The sequence below is a fragment of the Columba livia genome, chromosome 3 (genome assembly GCF_036013475.1).
Source record: "Columba livia isolate bColLiv1 breed racing homer chromosome 3, bColLiv1.pat.W.v2, whole genome shotgun sequence".
Classification (NCBI taxonomy): Eukaryota; Metazoa; Chordata; class Aves; order Columbiformes; family Columbidae; genus Columba; species Columba livia.
Genome location: NC_088604.1, coordinates 46387589 through 46409031, shown reverse-complemented (window position 1 = coordinate 46409031; position 21443 = coordinate 46387589). Strand labels below are relative to the sequence as shown.

The 21443-nt window shown below is 39.6% G+C and overlaps 1 long non-coding RNA gene across 2 annotated transcripts in view; it reads right to left on the bottom strand.

Moving 5' to 3' along the window:
* The window catches only part of LOC135579026 (uncharacterized), a 42809-nt gene extending 21941 nt beyond the window's left edge, over positions 1-20868 (bottom strand). The window contains exons 1-5 of one of the 2 annotated variants that reach the window (XR_010471276.1): positions 20597-20868; positions 18803-18897; positions 16324-16451; positions 15461-15558; positions 10260-10320 (exon numbers count right to left, since the gene is read on the bottom strand). This is a non-coding gene — a long non-coding RNA (uncharacterized LOC135579026). The remainder of the gene's footprint in view (positions 1-10259; positions 10321-15460; positions 15559-16323; positions 16452-18802; positions 18898-20596) is intronic. The other variant, XR_010471275.1, reaches the window with a different exon arrangement.
* Between the last annotated feature and the right edge of the window lie 575 nt (positions 20869-21443).

Sequence of the window (21443 nt, the reverse complement as noted above, 5' to 3'; positions counted from 1 at the left end):
TTTTGATGGAGACCCTTCTTTATTGTGGGCTGACCAGAAACAATCAAGTCACTACATGAGACTAAAGACTTGTTTACAAGCATGCACTTGTAAGTGGGAAGTGGGAACACACTTAGAATAGTTTTTTCCTTTTACCTTTTTGCTTTTTCAATGTGTAATGGGCAAAGCACAATTATGGCAAGTAGTAACCGAAGTAAGTGAGGTCAGGAAAGATGTCAGTAAACATTAGCTGACTAGGGGACAGCAATTCTGCTACATGACTGTTTTGAGGTTTAACAATTTGTTTTTGTTCTGTGTTGAAATGAAACCAGAAATGTTCTATCAGTTGTGTGTACTGTTCGGATGAATGTGTCACTTTAATAGCTAGGTGGTGAAGGGACAAGGCAGGCATGTGGAAGACCAGGGTGCAGCTTCCTGCTCTACCTGATTCAGGACAGGAATTTTCCATTCAACATCAGGGATTCGAACATGCCTCTCCCGCATACTCATTCAGCACCATAGTCAACCAGTTCTGGAGTCTTTCCTTTGCATCGTCGCTTTCTTACTAGAAAACTGGATGGTTCAATGCAAATGTTTTGGGAAGAGGTGAAGAGGCTTTTTGTATAAAATTTTGGGTTCCTCTGCCTTTAGACGCTTCAAAATAAATGATGTTCTCATGGCTATTGCAAACTGGGAAAATGCTGAGAACGGCAAAAGCATCTTATCATCCTAAGAACACTGCTCTGTAGGTAGCAGTTGCGGAGTCTTTTCTTTAGAGGACACAACTGGACAAAATTGTGGGCACGTTGCAGAAATTCCTGCAAATTCAGGACACAGCTGCTGACAAACTGGAGAGGGAAAAACAGAAGTTTACCAAGACAGTTAGGAGCACATGACCAGCAAGGAGAAACTGAGGGAGCTGGGCTGGTTTACTGCAGAGAAGAGGAGGTAAAGGGGCAATTCAGTAGTACCCTACACTTGCCTAGAGTGAAGTTGCAATGGAGTAAATTCATCTTGGCAGGCTCAGACATAAGCAAAATACAAAAGTCCCAAGTTGCAGGTTGAGAAATTCAGGCCAGACATTAGGGAAAAAAAAATCATTAGGAAGGTAGCGCAGCACTTGAGCAGGTCACCAGAGATTTTGCATCCTTCCTTTTGTCTCAAAGAGACAAAAACATGAATGACCTGATCCTGTGTGGGAGGTAGTTTTGCACTGAGTGGGAGACTGGACTATACTGTCTTTAGAAGTCCCTTCTAACCAACAGGTCTATGTTTCTGTTAATATGGCAGTGGAAATGCCCATCACAGTAAAGGGTAGAGAAAACTCTGTCATAGAGAGAATCAAAAGAAGCTGCTGGACACAATTTAAGCATGGTTAAACTACCCTGAATCACTATTCTGAACCTGCCTGTTACCAAAATAATGGAGGTGAGGCCTTTCAGTACAGAAAAGCTGGTTTAACTGCCCTCTTAGAATGCTGTATACTATGTATATTGGGATCCTCCAGTGTCACCATTGTAGTTAAAAACCACCACATGATTCTCTACAGGGACACAGACTGGAGAACAGGAACATGCCTTGTGCTTCTCTCTCTGAGTCCTCCTGTGACCTAAACAGCTCATCCTGCAACATGAATGATCTCTGTTATTCACAGTACAGAATGTTGTGAGACTCAAAAGGAAGGATGCTGAGATGGATAAGCAACATAAATGATTAATCAGGAGAGAATAGGACTACTAACACCACTTAGTAGATTAAAGGAATAGATGATGTGTGCTGAGAAACTCTGAGTTGGATTGGATAGTCTGATGTGCAGCCAAGCCTTGACAACATCTCTGTTATTTCACAGAGGAATGCGTTGTCTCTGTTAAATCTGAGTGCTGCTGACACCCCCTCTTCATAGTGGAATGAGACCACTGTAGCACACCTTTCCCTGCACCCAAGTCTCATATGCTTAAATTTCTGGAATTTAAGATCAAAAAAAGTAGTCCACGCAATGAAGTGAGACTGAGTGAGCACTTACCTGCCTTATGTGAGGACACTGGTCTATAGGAAACTGGGACACTGTAGGAGACAAATAAGACTGTAAAACGTGTTTCCAGTGCACACTGTGCTGGACCCAGGAAGCACAGTGATGGGTCCCAGCAGTAGCACAGTCTTGTCAGCAGAGCTATAACTGATCATGTCACCAAACTCATAAGAAGTGTCAAGCTGATAAGAGATCTCTCCATTCTCTGATATCTCACAGAATGACATTTCTGACCACCAGATGACATATAATTCCTTATTTGGATTTTCTGTTACAGGGTTAAGACTGAACCATCCCATCTTCAAGCCTGGGAGTCTAGATAAGCCAAAGTGTCAGGAAGGTGTCTAGATAGTAGGAGGAACTTTTCAATAGCCTATGAAATCACTTCAGGGCTATCACCTTAGCCGTTCAAGAGTATGTCAAAGTGTAATTTCACCAGTGGAGCTGGAGAACACAGAGCATCCAAGAAGCATGGGTGATCCTGGCTGTCTTTTTCTCTGGCTTGAACAGTATTTCCCCCTGCTCATGAAACTATGTATGTGTTGATACCTATCATCTTGTACAATTGGATCTACATCCAAGTACCCACTTATTTTATAAGCATTGGTAGTTATTTATTTACCATTTGTTTGCTGTCACTGAGATGGCTGCTATGTCATGGGTTGGTCCCTATGGGGTTAGGCCACTTACTGTCTAAGGATATTATCTGAGTTTCTGTACGTTGAGGCTGAACATCATGAGAAGTAAAGCCACAAGTTTATCTTTCCTTCGCATTATTGTAGTTCGAAATGGGTTGTGACTGTGGCAAGTGTCTATGACTTTCTGTAAGAATGAACCACATCTGATAAAGATGACAATCACTATGGTGTTAGAAAGTTAGCTGAAGAGTAGGATGATCAGCATGAGTCATGCTGTCACGGGAAACAGTTCTACTCATTTATTTTGTTTTGTTTTTTGGTGCATCAGCTTCTCAAAAGATATCCCAAGATAGTATACAATTTAAAATATTACTAAGTGCATTCTACATTCTGCTGAGTGCTCTTCAGCTCCCAGTGATGGCAGTCATTATTGAGGAAGCACAGTGCTTTTCCAAATTTGACTATAAATCCACGCTGACAAGCTGACAGAGGGGCTCTTTCCCTTTCATAGAACAGCAGGAAATACATCACAGAAACTGCCTTTTCCTTCTCCTGGTTCCCGGTAGGACTAATTCTTTTAGGAACCTTTAAAGTTTCTGTCTTTTTGTTGCTGAGCCTTTAAATCTGACAAACAACTTCACACCTGGGTGGCCATTTCACAAACAGCAGCCACTCGCTCCATGTTTTTCCATTGGAAATCAACTTGTTTCAGTTTTATTTTACTTCTGTCCAGGGATATGGCCTGCATACTTGCCACCTTCTTGTACAGATGGAAGGCAAAATTAATAGCATGTGTTTTTCTCAAGGCAAGCAAGCAAGAAAGCAAAGGAGGAAAACCTACTAATCTTGTTTAATTTGCAACTGGATTCCATCCTGTATTTTAAGGTCAGATACCCATGGTCTTCAGAGAAACTACAATGATGTATGTCACTGAAGTATGACAATTTAGTCCACTTAAGTATTACTGTCTCTTCTAATTTGCCTGAACTTTCCATCTTTTATTTAAGCTTTTTCCTGCCTTTGCAGCAAATGCTGCAGCTTGCTAAACCCAGGTGTCTGTGCAAAGCTGTGATGGATTTGGGGGGAGGTTATGGATGCCGCACCCTAAAGTTTGTAGCTATTAGTGCAGTTTCTTGTGGAGCATATTATAGAGGAGTGAAACAAGCTGAACCAGAATAAGGATGGTGTTTGAAGCAAATCTTGTCATCTCCACCAGTAACATGTTTTAGTTCCTTGAAAATTTATAAGGCAGAAAATTAGTTTCAAACAAAACTTCTGAAATTTTGAAAACAGTTGCCTTTTTCTTTTTTTCCTTTCTTTCCCTGAAGTGTGATGGAATCTTATAAAATTAGATGGGTATATTTATTCATCATCAATTAAAATCATGTCTTTTCAGAAAGAAAAAAGGGTGCTGGCCATAATCTAACCTGTCAATGCAAGTGGCATGCTTGCACAAAGTAACTTGAATATAACATATCAGCTTAATTTCCACTCTGAATCAAGATTTACTCCAAACAGGGTCATTACAATCTGCGTAAATTCAACTCCATTTGGACTCAGTGAACTTCAGAGATTAGTCAAAGACAGTGTTAGTTATAATCTGTCTGAAGGAGTGGCAGCCGGGTTGGATGATCTTTCCCACTGAAAATTCCCACAGCTCCAATGTTGGAATCCATGTAGTGCTGATGGTGCACAACACACTGTAAAGCCTTGCTACCTGCAATAAGCACACTCACCCTCACTTCAGAATGCACTGTTCTGTGCAAGGAATTGCTACACCAGGTCTGAACAGTGAGTTAGCTTCAGTCAGGTATGCACCCCTAACAACACACAGCAACAATCATTTCTATACTGACTAAACAGACTCATAATAGATAGTTCTGCTTTTCTCTCCTGAAACTGTGATACAAAGCATATGAATCATCTCCCACACAGGGCCAGTGGAGGAAGGAGGTTTTCCATGGAAAGCAGTAACTGGATATCTCAATACTCCTGGGTATTAGAAGCTATTAAATAACAAAATTAACACTGTATAGCTTCACACTCTTTTTTAATAAGAAATTAGCTTCACTCGCTGAAACAAACCACTAAAGACACTTTGTTCATTCTTTACAAGTGTACACGTGATATTAGCAGAATCTCTTTGGGGTAAATGTACATGGATTTCATCATAAGAACTCATATAGGTGACATGTCCTGTTTTGTTAACCAGACTGATTAACACTCAGCAGTAAGTGGACAAACAGAGAAATAGTGATAAAGTATTACAGTGATATATAGTGATATAGAATTTCTGGTTCCATAAGAAAAACTCATTGGCTGCATAAGATATGTGACCTGAATGGTCAATAGCCAAGGAGTGTTTGTTTGGAGTACCTCATAAATCCATGCCATGGTACTTGTAGCTCTACTGCTTTCAGAAGCAGTTTCTAGACCTGGATAGTAAATCACTGATGAACAATTGTTTCGTTCTTCATCATGTAAAAATAGATCTTACTGGTCTATGCAGCAAAGGGGACTGCATCTGCAGAAATGGCTTGCATAAGGAAGTACTGATGTCTCCCACACAAACTTAAAATATAACTGCGGATGGAGGACGGTCACCATATGAAGTAGATTCTGTGGCCTGTTTGTGTGACCAACTCTGACATGGGTAGAGGCTATGTACAGTTCAAACATAAAAATTCAAGTAGAAATATTTTATGTGGGACGTTGTAAGAGATAATGACATCCACCTTTGTTTGGAAACATCAGAGTATTGGTGAGGTCTGAATCTAGCCTGTAACAGAGCCAGTAAGCATGTTTGCATATCTCACTCCTACTTTGCTGATAACATTCATTCAAAGCCAACACTGTTTTACAGAAGATGTCAAAAGGGCTACCTACTGTGCCAAAGAACTCACTGTTTTTAAAAAGTAGGCATGTGATGTTTATGTCCACATCAGTCTTGAAATACTGATATAGGGTTACTCTCTGGCTAGCAATCTTACAGAGAGTAAAGGTGTGCAGGAGCAAAATTGTGAAAACGAGAATTAGAATTTTCCTTTCCTGTGATAAAGAAGATCTAAACTAAGATTAACGTGTCCTTGGTACAGAAAATAAGCCCTCCTGTTTGCAGAAGCTCTAGATAGAGACGAGCAGGAGTAAGGATTCAGAAGGGGATCTCATTGTTCCTCTTCCTTTGCACGAGGACCTGGGCAAAGTAAGTGCCTGATACATGATGAAAGAAGAATGCCCTGGCTAGTCCAGGGAAGGGAGAAGATATTATTTTTGGACTTAAAATTTTGTAATATAGTATTTCTTCTAAGATCAACATAGTAACTTCAGTAGAGACAATAGCAAGAAGGGGGACAATAAATCAGTTTGAACATTCATTAAACTGTGCTACAAAAAGAATAAAAAATCTTAATCAGCGACAACAACCTATTAAAACACATCCTCCATATTCTGTTCTCTTAAAAACCTTGCAAGAAAGACCAAAAGATTGCATGAAATGTCGGCATGTCCATTTCCGTAAATGTTGTTTTGTTTTCTCAACCCAAACTTTGCCAATGGGAAACGATGATTACCCAAGGGAAAGTTAGCATGCTTTGGGATGAGCCAGAAGATGGACAAGTAAAACCTCTGCTCTTGTCCACTACATCTGTGTGTAAGTCATTGCTCTTCTGGAGCTCCAGATAGCTTGCACAACCTCCTCTTTGGTGGTTTTATTTTCTTAATAAAAACTTGTTTGGAACAAGCACAACATTTTAATTGGGGACTGGATCTCATTAGAAACAGAATGCTGATACAGGAGAGTAGCAGTCAACCTTGCTCTTGGAGCACTTCCTTTCCTGCCTCCCTCCTCTTCTTTTGGATACCTCAGCTACCTACAAGTTATCTCAAAAACAGAAAGCCACTCTATTGTGATATCTTTTCAGATAACATATTATTAATAGTGTCTGGGGCGGAGGGGTAGGCAGCACTCTCATGCACCAAGTTAATTGTTAAACCTTTCAAATGCTCTTTGGACCACATTTGGGGTCCAAATCTTGTCTCCAATTCCAAGCGTGCAGCAATTTATAACAAAGCATTTGATCCAGTCAAACCAAAAGGAAATGGAGCAATTCCATGAAAAATTCCCTGCATTTCTTCCTGTTTTTTTCATTTTTTCTCTTTCTCAGAAGTGCTGATTATTGAATACTCATGCTGTATCCACCAGTTTTGTTCTGTCCATCTCCTAGGTAAACATGGTAGTGTCAATGGATGAAGGTCAGCACTTGTAACACTACCTGGAAATACATTTCATGTAATACAGAAAGCATGATCTTTGTTCATGTTAGAGAGTGTTCTGAGTAGAGACCTATAGTAGATCTGAAAATGTAATGGTGGCTGCTTTACCAAGAGTAAATCCTGATTATGCCAACAGGCTGTGTTGAGACAGGACTTTCTCAATGCCTTAGTCCAAGTTTGTGGAATCATGTCTTGCAAAATTTCAGCACCCCAAGGTGCTCTTACCTCTGACCTTAGAGCAAGCAAACTTCTTTTACCCATCTTTCAATAACAAAATCACACACTAAACAAACTATAAATACATATTTTAAAACCCCACAATTTTCCCCAAGGAGGAGAAAGAGCATAATACATCAGAAATTAGCCATCTTGTTCATGTAACTATTAGAAGGTGGTCTGATATAATGATGGGCACCATATAAAAACAGAATGTGAAATCTGAAAACTTTCAAAACATATTTAGAATTTCTTTACCTAGCTTTTGTCTTCTCATCCTCTATCTGGAGAATTATTTTTTACTACAAGTCTCAACAGCATGTTTGAACACCTCCCAGGAATGGGAGAGTGGGGAGAATCCTGTAGCAACCTGTTTACAGGAGTACTGCTTCATCCCTGATTGACAGATGGAGAACTAGAAATACAGAGAGGTTATCTGGCTCTCATAAATTCACAAAACATCTGCAGCAGGCCTGGGAGAAAACTCAGTGCTTGATTTCTTGCCCAGTGAGAAACCATAACAGCTTAACTGTAACCATCGTAACATCCATTCTTGGCCTCTGCTAAATCTCAGTATTCCTTCTTCCATCACTCAGCATGTTCTCATTTAACTGACAGTATCATTTCTTTCTCTGCTCCCAGGCAACCTCCAAATATCATAACGGCATATCTTTACCAAAGCCCATTTCACACAGGTTCTTTCCCTACTAAGTTGTTCTCCTCTATGTGAAAGGTGTAGATCATCAAAGGGTGCTTGCACCTATCACAGCCCCTGAAGGGCTCTATTCCTGTCAGCCCTTGCGATTCAGGTTTTCCACAAGTTTAATCGACTCTTAATGGATCACTTTATAATGTTCTGCACCTTCATTTTCTGCTATTCCATCTCAGCAAATTGCTAGTAGAAAATAGTAGAGTACTGCTGCTCCGTATCAGCACTCTCTTGAATTGATTATTGAGTTAAACTAGCCTTTTGAAAAATGTTATAGATTCAGCTTGCGTCACACTGGAGTCAGAAGTTAATGTAACTTTCATTAGTAAGTTGCACAGGAAAGAGAAAAGATTAAAGAGGAACTGCTCAGTAAAGATGGCTGTTCTTAAACATTGACCAGTGAGGAAGACGTTTCAAGATTCCATGAGTAAAGCTTCGTCTAAGGTCAGAGATACAGTTGCAGACTTGAACTGATGCAGAAGAACCAGCTGTGAGGTTCAGCAGTTCCTCATGTGAGCTGTTTCTATGCAGTGCATGAGGCGTAAGAAACACCTGACAACTTGTCAGCTGCCTTAGGGAAGTGCGTGGTCTTCATTGCTGTTTGTTTGAGGGTTTTATATCTAGTTTGACCAGAAGTGATGGTTTTGTGGAATTCATAATTCATATAAACTTTGTCTTTTTATATTTTCTTTTTTTTTTCTTAAAAAAAGAAGAAGTTTTTCCACTAGGTATTCTTGGGCTCCAGGGATAAAAAAGTGCACTCCTTTATATTGATATTTGAAGTTTTACCTGGCCTGACTGTAACCAGATACATAAATCACAAGGATTAATTTCTGTTTCCACATCATTTTAGCACTACTGTTGTAATAAGAAAACAAAAAAATCACTATAATCAGGCCTAAGGAAATTTCTGGTTATTTAAATGACTGTGAAACAAACGTATTTTTAGGGGAGAAAAAATTAACTTCAGTTTTTCACTTTTTTCCATCTTGACTTTTTTTTTTTTTCCCACTTCACAGATTAGAAATTAGAAAAAAAAATAAGTAGTCTTGGAAGAAATACTGAGTACACACTTCATCGCACTGATTTTGTTGTTACTTTGGTGCAGGGAATGGCCTTGATAATCACCTGAAATACCTAGCAGCCCTTTTCCTCTCTGAGATTATGAATCTATAATTTCCACCGATGGTATTCCAGGGTATAATCTTACCATTGATTTTCTGTGAAGATACGTACAAATAAAACTTGACCACTCAAAGGTTTGAAGGTAAGTGAAGAAAAGACATAAAAATACAGGTGAATGGAGTGGATTTTTCCATACAGCTATACAAGATACACTGCTAGTTTGTTGCGAATCCAGATCTTGGAGGCAATTTGTTGTATGAGACTCGTGGTCTGTGTTTTTAATAATCAATTTACATTTCTTGCTTTCATTGGTGCAGAGGAAGGCCAGAAAGTGTGGAGGGAGTGCACCCTAATGGCTCAGAAATCAGAAAACAAATAAAAGAACGTAAGTTTTCTTAAAGCCATTCCCTAGATTTCTCTGACTCAAGTTTTTTTAATATTTGGGAGTGACTGTAATGTCAGCTCATCAAACTGTTTTGCTCCTAACAACGCGTCAGTAAGAATTTTAGGAGACTGTAATGAAATGAACTACATCAAAAAAATCCAGACACTTATGCAACTGCAAACCAGTGACCTGTTTGAATCTGCCTTATCTTAAATATATCATTTGGAATGTCAACTCTGTGAGGTATTCTCTATCCTTTAATAGTTTCATTGACAGTCATCCCTCTGCCCATTTATGAGCACAAGGAAAATAGGAATTAATGAATCACTGGCACATGATTTTTACATGGGAAAAAAAACAAGTTGTTGCCCAGTGCATTCTTTCTTTTTTATTTTTTTTTATTTTTTTTCCCCATAAAGAAAAAAACATTGGGAAATGTGAACATGTGGGTGCTGCCCACAAAAATGCAGTGAATTATCCCTCATTCTCCACTGTTTTCTGTCTGAACACTTTAAAAGGTAATAAAAAGCTCTACCACTTAAATATTGCAGTGTATCACATTATACATTTTAGTAATAAAATCTAAGTACACTTTAATATGTGTACATGTCTTTAATGAACACATTTTATTGTTACACTTAGCTTTGCAGCTGTTAACTGCTTTAAGTAGGAGCTTTTCATGTTATTTCTGGCATCTGTGGCTTTTTCCCATCAAATATTATTTCTCTGAGCCACTTTATTAACATCAAAGGCAGGTGAATTATTTAAGGATTAGGATGAAACACCCCTTAGTAACAATTGTTAATTGACTTCAGATTAGTGCATTGGCACTACTTAATGTAACTGCTGTAATATAGCTTGACAGTGGATGTTAGCCAGTAATGTGCTATGGATCTGCAAACTTACCATGGTCAAAAACAGACTCTTCACGCAGTTCAGAAGTGTCACATGAGATCTTGCTCTTTTCCTAAAATGAGGAGAAGAGGAAGGAAGATAGACAATTTTTAGTGGGATAGAATCACAAGTCAGTGATTCATTAAATCCTATTCTATCTTGTGCTCATAAATGGATAGAGAGTTGATTCTCTGTGAAGTGCTATTTCCATAAGTTTCCTTTTCAAGTGATAATTCAAGTGAATATTAAGTCCAAAAAATTCCCATTTGTCAAAACTTCTGAGCAACAGTTAATTCCAGTGTGAAAAGTGTCAATATTTGCAATCAAAACATTTTTTTTTAAGTGGCAATATCACAAGTTGGGCATCTTCAATATTTCTTCGTCTCAGTCTACACTAGCATGTAGTTTTATGTTTGTCCTTTGAAAGTACTGGAATTTTTATCAAAAGTCACATTTCAGCAACATGTTTTAGAACTTCAATTTTTTTCAGAAATCTTTTCCCTCAAATATTTTGACTGCTGCATTTTCAAATATGGCCATGAAACAATTAAACCTGCCTCACAGAAGATGCTGAATTCTAAATCAGGCTGGTGGCAATACTATCTGTGGAGTGTCACAATTTGCATGTTGCTAATGTTGAAGCCAGTTGTGTGGACTCTACAAATTGCTTTGTGGTGAAATTCATCCTATGGCTTGAACCAGTACAAAAGCCTCTATGTCACCTAAATCCTGCTTTCCTTCAATGAGATGTGTAGGGCACACAGGCAGCATAAGTCTCTGCTGAGGGCTTTCTGGAGTGTTTCATGAGGACATTATTAGAGCTGCCTCCTGTGTCAGAGGAGCGTGAGGTGGAGTTTTCAGGGCTAGATGACCAGTCACTTGTTGCAACCCTGCGGAAAACTTGAGCTCATAACTATAAAATGTGCTAGCTGGCTTTGTAGCATGATTTACCAGGTAAGGCTGTGCAAAAACCACCAGCTGCAATTTGCATAGGTTTTGGAAAATGGAGCTGGTGTGCTTACTTTGCAGTGCTTTGGGACATCCCCTCTACTATTTGTACTTCGAGTTTCAGTATTGTGTGAACGTGAAAACTCAAAGTGAAACGGGCCATGGCCACATGGACGTCATCGCTCTGTTGCGAGCAATGAATCTGTTGGTGCTGGTACAGACTGAAGTGTCCCCGATCCCAGCTCAAGGCTCTGCCAGAGCCATTTCCAGCCTCTTTGAAGAGGTGGCTTCGGCCAGGGATGGTGTGATGGGTTATCTGCCTTCCCTCCACAACGTGTACTCAAGCATGCGCACCGTGTCTTTCATAGCATTCCCACATGTATTATATATGCCTGACTGGTTCAAAGATGGAAGCTGTATGGAGGAAGATAACAGATAGACTGGTAGAAGATTTTATTCAAGTTATTACAAATATCAACAATTTTTTTGTCCACAGATAAAGTTGAGGTAGATTTACCAGCTCTGTCGTCTGAAGAATTTTTACAACTCAGCTAAACACAGAGAGAACTTATTAATGTGGAAGACTCTTTTTTTTTTGTTCTTTTACAAAAGCCTGAATCGCTTTAAGCTGAACTTAAGGTAATCTACAACTTCAGCAGGTTTAAAGAGCAATGAGATGACTTTACACTTAAACTAGTTTTGAATCAGCTATTTCTGCTAAGGATACAGAGATATGTATAAGACAGATACAGGCATTGAGTTTTCTTCTTAAAAATCCAGTGAATAATAAGTGAATAAGAGAAAAACTAAAATTAAATTAAATTTCACTGTATTTTGTTTAAAGATTTCCATATTTTCTAGCAAAACAGCAGAGCAATTATTCTGATTTGCAGTTTTTAACAAATACTTGAGAATTTCTAACAAATGAAAGACAATTAATGAAAATGTATGTTTTCATGAAAAATTAAATAGAAATCATGTCATAGAAATCGATGTTTTCACCCAGCACTAATTTATTACTATAAATAAAGAATACAAATTTATAGATAATGCTAAAAAAAATCAGTATGAGAAATTACTAAAATGCCTCTACTGCTGCTTCACATTTTCCCTGTTCCAGTTCCTCAACAAGTGCCATCACTGCTTTTTTCTGTCTTACTTATAACCAAAAATCAGCTAACTAGAGTAACTGTTTTTATTAGAGAGGACCCCAGCCCACCATTTTAAGAACCAGAAACCAATTTTCTAGTAAATAGTTGTGTGTAGTTGCTCTGAATTTTAGTTCTGTAGAGATCAGATGGGGAGTTTAGCTCTTGGACTGATTATTCCTTGTGTTTGAAGATGTGAATATATGAGACTTGCCTTTCTAATCAAGACAAAATAGTTCATCCTGCTGAATAATTTAAATCAGCTAAGGAAACCTGTCCCATTAACACTCACCTGGAAGATACAGCAAATATACTGCCTTCTCTAATAGTTTTCAGAAGCTACCACGTTTACTGCTATGTGGCCAGTGGAAACAAGTCCAAATTATTTTGATCCTCAGCACCTTATCTGAAGAAAACGACATTTCTTGCTTGCATTTCACTCAGTTACTAGTGACTAACTACACATGTTCTTTAGCTGATTGCAGAACTTTGGGATCCTGTAAACAGCCCTTGCTGTATTTGTTCTTTCCAGAATTGCCCTCAGCTAAAACATTCACAGGGAAATCACATCTCAGGTCTAATTTCAAGTGGAATGAGTACACTGTTGATCACAAGAGGCATCCAGACTGCACCACTGAAACCAAGTAAGAGGGACTTTGTGGACAAGCACACACAAATACACGTGCATACACACACACAGAGGTATGAGTAAACACACAAAGTACTAAGAGAGGCCTTGGGAGCTTTCTTTTCAAATTGACAGGAAGTCAAGAAGAGAAACAGCTTCTAGGTTTCAGCCAGCCAAGCAAGAAGGAAGAGAGAGTGGGTGAAAGGGTGGGAACTTTTGTGTGAGATGGAATCAGACTCACAAGACAGTCCAAGAGTCAGGGTAGTCATGGGGAGGTCTCACTCTGACATTAGCAGATAAATCTGGTTCAGAATGATCAGCTGAGTTTGCCATCACCACTACTGGTGGATATCAGTATGATAATGCAAAGCAAACCTCAGCCTATGGTGCTACACAAAGGAAGACTGTAGTTTGGAGGTGAAAACTTCACATGCCTGTGATCATATGATCACAACCATTTCATATGTTATGGGGGTGCAACCTTGTCAGCCCATGGTAATGAGAGGACTAAAACCTGGCAGATTTGTCGGTGATATAACCCTGTCCATCTCCTGACCCTTCTGCCTGTCTTCATAGGACAGCTGGTTTTGAACACGCACAGAGAATCTTGGCCGTGTGATTGCTACTCAGACACGCTATCTGTAATTTAGATTATGAAAGGCTTGTGGTGACTTTCAGGTTTTGTCATCAATAGCATGTTTTTGGCGTGGGTGGTGTAGCTGTGCCAAACCCAGTACATCATGATGAGAGCATGAACTATTTCAGGTACTCTGCTCTAATAACTTTGCCATGTTTAATTAAGTTGCAGAGTAATCCAGTAAGAAGAACAACCTGGAATGTATCTCTATTGCCATATCTGAAGTCTATCAGAATCATAAGGTGCAGAAGTTCCACACGCAGGGGTCTGACCTAATGTGGAAAATGAGGAGGTAAGGTACACCTGGGAGCACACTTAGAGTCTCATGGAAGAGTTTGGTGCATAAAGTGTCCTACTTGTGCTGGGCAGCTGCTGTTACTATGCATGCACAGCAAATGTACAACCTCCCCACACTTTCTTTTGTGAGGTATAAGTTTGTTGGAATATTAAAATCCTCCTGAAGCTTTATTTCTAGGAAATGGTCACCCATGGGCCTAAGCAGTGACTTGCATTGGTCCTCTCTGCATATTTACAAAGCACCCTTCTCCAGCCCACCTTCCTCCCATCACTTTGCCTCTACTAGGCTTTACAATAGCTGTGCAGGGTGTTCCACCTGATGGTTTTTGGATATTTGGATGAGTGTGCAGAGAGGCACTTAGTCTGTATATATAATTGAAACCTTGGCCATTTTTCCTACTCTCTTTTCTTCTTTCCCTGATTTCTAGTGCTTACTTTCATTTATAATGATATAAACTGCTCTACTGGTTGGGCAGTGAGGACTCGTCAGATCAGACCTAAGAAATATGCATCATTATTTTAAGTGGAGGGTATACATTCAATGCCATCATAAACCTGAGCTTGAAGATCACATTGTTGCCTCTGGAGAGGTAACATATCACAGGACAGAACTGCTAAGCCCTGCTCCTACTTTGAATGGCCATCCACGGTGGTGCATCGAAGGAGGAAAAAGTGGCTGACTCAGTTTCCTGCAAGTACAAACTTCATGATGCTACATCATGCAGCCCAAATAAATGTGAGGTGGTGAAATGCTCCATGCTTGACCCTTATGGCAGTGTTCAGGATGTTGGTCTATATTTTGCAAACAAAAACAAGCTCCAGTTTGCTCTATAAAATGAGGAATGCAGCACAGAACACAGGGTCTGTGCCACAGAAAGCTCAGTGATACCGGTGACTAATAATTTTATACTGTGTTGAGTAATACCGCTCTGCAAGACGATGCAGGAGAAGGAACAATTTAGCACAGTATATATTCAGATTTATAGAAAATCAGCTTCATGGAAACTGCCAGTAGAGCGGTACTGACGGGTTTGCATTATGTGAGCACAGCAGCGAAGCAAAACAATGCTGGGAAACAGATTGGTTTTGTTCTCAGCTACTATGCACAGATGCAACTTTTATTAAGACATGTTGGCTTGGCCTGGCAGCAGCTTGAAAATTACCTCCTAAAATTCTGATGACCTAGGACCTGCTCCCTCTCTCACTGCAAATATTTGTAAGTCAGGGCACAGTGAATTCATACACCAAAGGTTTTGTGGCTTGGGAAGTGCAGGAACAGGCTGCCCACATGCAAAGTAAAACAGAGTTACTGTGCTCTCTCTTTCCAGTGAAGCTGCATGCATGGAGTGGAGAAATCTGTGCTCACTACCAGTTACTTGGCAGCTACTTCTGTAAGTTGAAAAGATACTTGCTGTGTTGGGCCATGCAGCCCTTGCAGCTCATGTGTACATTTCTCATTCAATTCATGTAGATTTGCCTGGATGGAGTAAAGGCAGCGTAGGATCACCCTTACACTTCTCAGAAGTAGAGAAGGAAAAAGAAATCATGCTTTTACCTTCACAAACTGAAAATCTCCCTCCTTCCCAGCTGACAGCTGTGCTGTTTCTAGGTGCAGCTGTGCCATGAGCTTGTTTTTTCACCTACGGGCCTTTTCTGAAAAGCAGATGATTGGTGAGGAATCTGTTCCGAAAAACTCCAGTTAAGAAGACATTATGTACTAAGATTACATAGACTTGAAATGGAGGAGTTTGAGCTTTTTTTTTTAGGCCAGACTTTCACTCTGGCCATTTCAATAATGGGATGTGCTTCTACTTATAAAGCAAGGAAAAACTGGTGTGAAAAGGTGATGTCTTTTATTACACAAGCTGGGAAATACTAGACAAACTTCAAGGCAGACCAGTTCTTCCTTAGGTACAAACGAGAACATTCATAAAATCTGGCTTATCGTATGGTTGACTGCATTCATGTCTCCTCTGTTACATTTTCCACAAACACTTTCTGTTCATCTGAATTGCCTGTGGTGATGCTAATTTTACTATCTTTTTAGATGCACATGAGCTAATACATTTTGTGCCATTCTCAATTCTATATTTTAAAGGAAATTATTCCAGAACTCACTTCAGGAAAAGAAAAATACAAGGCAAATGAAAACACTGTTGATTTCTAGTTCATCCATTAAGGAGAGAAAGAGCACAGTATTGTTGTGCTTTTATCATATGTACATGTATCCTTACACTACACATTCTGGCTTCTAAGTTACTTGCAAAAGCTACCACAGATTATGTTTTCAAAATTCAGAAAGGTAGTGTGTTTGGAAAATAATTCCAGACAACTTGTGTCTATTTTGTAAAACGTTTAAATACAATACATGTGCAGATAAGACAGTATATACTATAGGAAAATACTGATCCTACCCACCTTGCTGTAAAATGAATAATGGCTCAGTACTTTCGGATGTTGGCACACAGTCTTACAGATTTCCAACAGCACTGTTGTTATTCACTTCCACCATGATAATACCATGTGGCTCCACTTAATATGAGAGCCTGTAATTAAAAATTACAATGGTAAATGCTGTAACTACACAGTAAGAGACTTGTCCTGAAAATCCTAAACAGCTGGCGGGAGTGCATTTAATACAATTTACTCTAATAATTGTTGAAGAACTTGCATGCATTGACTGGAGCTGTGGTCAAACCTCACTTTCAGGTCTGGAGCTTAACTGACTGTATCTGCGTGACAGCAAACAATCTGTATTTCTGTCTGCACTTTACATCTTATCACACTCTACGACCATGCATGTAGCAGATGTTATTTTCAGGGCTAAAACTCATTTTGAACTTACTTGCCATGGAGACTGAAAATGCCCATGGCTGCATTTTATTGTGCCTTTTCTGACAGATTACATAAGGTTTATTGTAAGTTCTGCCAGCGCAATCTGACAGGAGCATCCTACTGAATTTTTGTGTGAATCTGTGACTGAAAAATTACCATCTGACAGCTGAATTTTCTACTGATCTCCAGCTCATATCAATTTCAAATGCACACTTGCAGCAATATGTCCTGAACATACTTGTGAAAATGTGTGAAAATCATTGATGAAATACTATTTTTTTTAACTTCTGCTGCTATTCATAGCAGTCTGTAGGATCTTACATTTGTAGACGTGTGGAATAACAGCAGGCTTTTAAATTAATTTAAAAATATTTTTTTTTTTTTTTTGCACTGGCTGAGCACAGCAAAGAACAGTTTTGAGTTTACTTCACTGTGTACTTATTTTTGTTGGTTCATTTTCTGTAACCTTCCTGATCTGTTACTTCATATATTCACATGAGTACAAATGCCAGTAAAATTGAGAGACCAGAAATGAGTGGTAGGGTGAAGGGAAAAAGAGAGGGGAGGGATGATAGACATTATTTATGTGAATTATATTGTTTGTGCACTGTATCTACATCCAGATATATACCATCAATTGTGCTAACTAGACTATGTCCTGACATGGGCTAACTCTTTCTCATCTGAAGCTTCTGGAGATACCTTGGCCTTCAGCATGTTAAAAGAGCCCTGGATGAATGAAGCTTTATTTTCAATCATAAATAATTTTTCAGAGTTAGTTTATTGCAGTTTATGTTTTTGAAGGGAACCAGATTAACAAGCAAGCAGTCCTCAACCCACCGTAAACTGCATTGGTTCTTCAGTTCGCATGCTAGAAGGGACCAGCACGCAGCATGAAAGAATAGCTCAGTCCCTGTTCCCATCAAACCCTTGACCTCTGTGTGAGACTGCTAACATGGATACCAGTTATGGAAGCAATTTAGTACGCAAACAAGTATTTACCAGGAATTAAACTGAGACCACCAAACACATTGCACAGTGGAGACCAAAGAGTCATTAGGCTGAGGCAATTTTAGGTCACTACCAACTTGGGTCTGACTCAAGAAAGCAACCTCAAGATAAAAGTCTCTACATCCCGTCATCTAAGTCCCTAAGGCATTCAGTCCCTGAGTTCCTTTTCTGTTATAAACATAATTCCTGCACAAGATAAGAAGTTTCACTGTACATTCAGTAATCCAGGAAAAGATTAGAAACAGAAAAAAAAAAACAAAAAACAACAAAACCAAAAAAGAAGGCATTTGAAACATTTTGCAGAGACAGAGAAAGTGCAGTGCTTGTGTGAAGAAATGGGAAGAAGCTCCAGCAGTGCTCCCTAACGCGAGAGTAGTTAATTACTCCATGGGGGAAGAAGGGATCTGCCCTCCAGGAGCTCATTGCAGACACAAAGCACTTTGTTACTCCACAATGATCCCTTAATACCATTCCTACATCAAGTTATCTTGATTATCTTTATGTATTTGTTCGTAACTAAGCATTTCTGCTTTGTTTCTCTCTTCATTTTTTTGTTCCATCTGTGAATTCAAAAGTAAGGGTGAATTGTCTCCTCACAGACAGTTCAACCTCAATGATAACGGGTGAGCACTTTTAAGACCACACTTTTTGCCACATACACACAGCTGTTAGAAGGAACAGCAACAAAGAGTACAGTCCTGTCTGTAAGCAACACGTACTGCGTTGGTAGTAGAAAAGTACAGAGTATATTTACTATCTATTTGCATAGCATGTTTCAGCTCTTGCAGGGAGCTCGTTTCTTGTCCTCACCTTTTTGCACTCACAAATGAAAACTCCCCCCGCTTTCTGGATTATTTGCTTTCTAGGCAAGGAGATAGACAGCGCACAGGCAACGTTATAACACCCTGCCAAGAATGGGGCACAAGGTAGATAGGGTTTGTGACTGGGAATGCAGTGGTGCACTCATACACTGCTCAGTACTAGATTGCAGTCCACCCTATGCATATAATTAAATGTGTCAGCTGTCAGAAATATTAAAAGGATTACTTACCTGATTTCATGCCTGTAGATGAGCATACTCCAGCATTTAATTTTAGCTGTCCTCTCATTGCTGCTGGAGGAAGTCTCCATTGGTACTGGTGCTGCCTTGCAACGGATAGAAAAGACACTCTCAGTCAAATCCATCTACCTACCTACTTTACCACTGAGGACAGAACTGTCAGGGACTATCCCTCATGGCATGGCTCAGTCCTTCATACACAGTTATTACTGGTAATAAGCTGGCTCATCTCTAGATGAGATTTTAAAACAAGAGAAGTTTCCTAGTTAATTTAACCCAAGTATAAAGCAGTTAAAGAGGTTTAGTTATTATGTGTGGTAATAGTCAAACCCAGCTCTTCAGTAGTGGTTTTTAGTTCAGTAGAAATTAATGTTTCTAAAAGAAATGTGTACATTAGGTGATTCAGAGAGGTGGGAAAGAACCCTGAACCTGAATCCAAATATGGTCATTGTGAAATAGTGAGAACTAAGGCTTTGGGTGATTAGTATTTTTTAATGTGGGGTTCAAAATCTAGAGTACATTAAGTTGTGCTCATTAATAGGGGTAAGTTTGAAGTGCGATCAGTCCAAAACTGGAATTGAAATCCAAAGTTTGAAATCAAGCCCATCTTTTGCTGTTGCACTGAGATACTGTGGGTAATTTGATTAGGTAATATTCTATGTTATTTAATCCAGAAGAAGGTACTCGGTGACTAATGAATGTGATTAGTTAAATCACAATAAGAGGCTTTTATTCAGCTCCTTTTCTGGCATCAGACATACCATATTACCAACTAGAGAAATGTCCAACATATGGAAGACTAATGAGGCATAAGTCATATATGAAGCTAGTTCTTGGCCAGAGTAGTGAGCAGAAGCAGTTGGCTGTCCCTCACCAGAATGAGGTCAGACTAGGAGATAAAAAATGAGACTAAGTGGACTTACAGAGAACAGCAATATAATCTCAGTATCAAATTTTGTGATGTCACAACAGATGATGATCATGCTGATATGACATGTTCTTTCTGCAAGAAACCAAGCTCTGGAGTGCTCATGTTCTGCCAGAGCTATAACGTTCACAGTAGTTACCTCTAACTTTTTTTCAGAACGAAGTAATAAAATAGACCATCTTGCATAAAGCAATTTAGAAACTCTCTTCCTTCCTAGAAAATGCCTCTTGCCATTCTTGTAACTTGAATAAGTCACTGAAAGCATTTTTTTTTTTAACAGCACTTCCTTCCATTTGCTTGCTCATTTGTGGTTGAAGTATATTTATTCGCTTTGTAGCTCTCATCCTGCCAAGGAGCAAACATGCAACACAGGCCGCTAAAATAAACGACAGAGCTACAAAAGGCAATTTCTGTTATCCCCACTGTAAATCTGGAGGGATGCCCAGATCCATGAGTTGTTTCGGCTCTGCACTCCTTGTTAGATCACCTCAAGGGACAGCAAGGCACCTGAACTGGAGTGAGGCCCCTAAACCTTTCTTTGCATCTTACCTCCACTAAGGAACACAGGCTAAGTAAGAATAGTAAGGAATTCAAAATCTTGATGAAGTGGGCTACAAGAGATTTCACTGTTGTCTCTATTTTTGGTGTCACAGTTGAGCATATTTGGTAGAATAGAGGGACAAGTAACCTTAAAGACTGAGCATGGTCTCCGTGCACAGCCACAAGGCCAGGGATTTAGCTTTTGGGGGTCAAGGAATGATCTTCTATGGCAAGCAAATATTCTTCATACAAAAGAGCTTGAAACTTTGAGTTGGCAAAAAATTTTAATGGAAAATTTCTCACCTGCTAGAACCTACCTTTGATGATGTGGAGTTGCAAAAGTTAAAACAGTTCCTTTTTCAGAGATCAGCATCCCAGCTGTTGGAGCAGCAGAAGGTTTCACTCACAGATTTGGGGCTTGAACTACCTGTGGCAATGGAAACATGTCCTATCACTTGACCTGCCTTTCTCCAAGGATTTTTAGTGGAAGTGCTGAACGTGATGCCACCTCGCCCATCCAAGTGTTTTCCTATTCCTGTGACTGTTGGATGTACGCTGCAGTAAAGCTAAACCCTACAAACATGTATAACAGGTTCTACCTCTGTGGAACAGCTGGTGTCAAGTGATGTCTTGGCCTGAACACACCTGTGGTAACAGATTTCGTCTGGAGGAGTGTTTCTGTGCCACACACCTCCCTGGACATAACACCCTCTGCCCTTTCCATCTGGCGGCATCACACTTTGATGAAGAAACAGCAGACATATCTCTGCAGCAGGTGAACCCAAAATTACACAAGAAAGAGTGTGACAAGACATTTCTACCTCGCATTTCTGTGGAAATCTTGTTTGCTATGGTAGTTTTGCCGTGTATACAACCCTGCCCTTCACAGGGTGATGGAGCACAAGGCCCAGTATCTGAGCAGAGGCCACCATTGAAAGACCATCACAAGACAATAAAAAAAAGTCCGGTCCTCAAAAATTAAAGGGCCTTTTCTTCAGTGACACAGGCAGCAGTCTATTTGTTTTAGGTTGTGTTTCACCGGCTTTCCCATCGGCATCTTTCCCTGTCCTTCCAACACCACCTCCCACACCAATGGGCAGAGCCACCCTGGGCTTGGAAGAGGTGGTTAGTGTAGGAGGAGCACAGGCCTGAGGAGAGACAAGG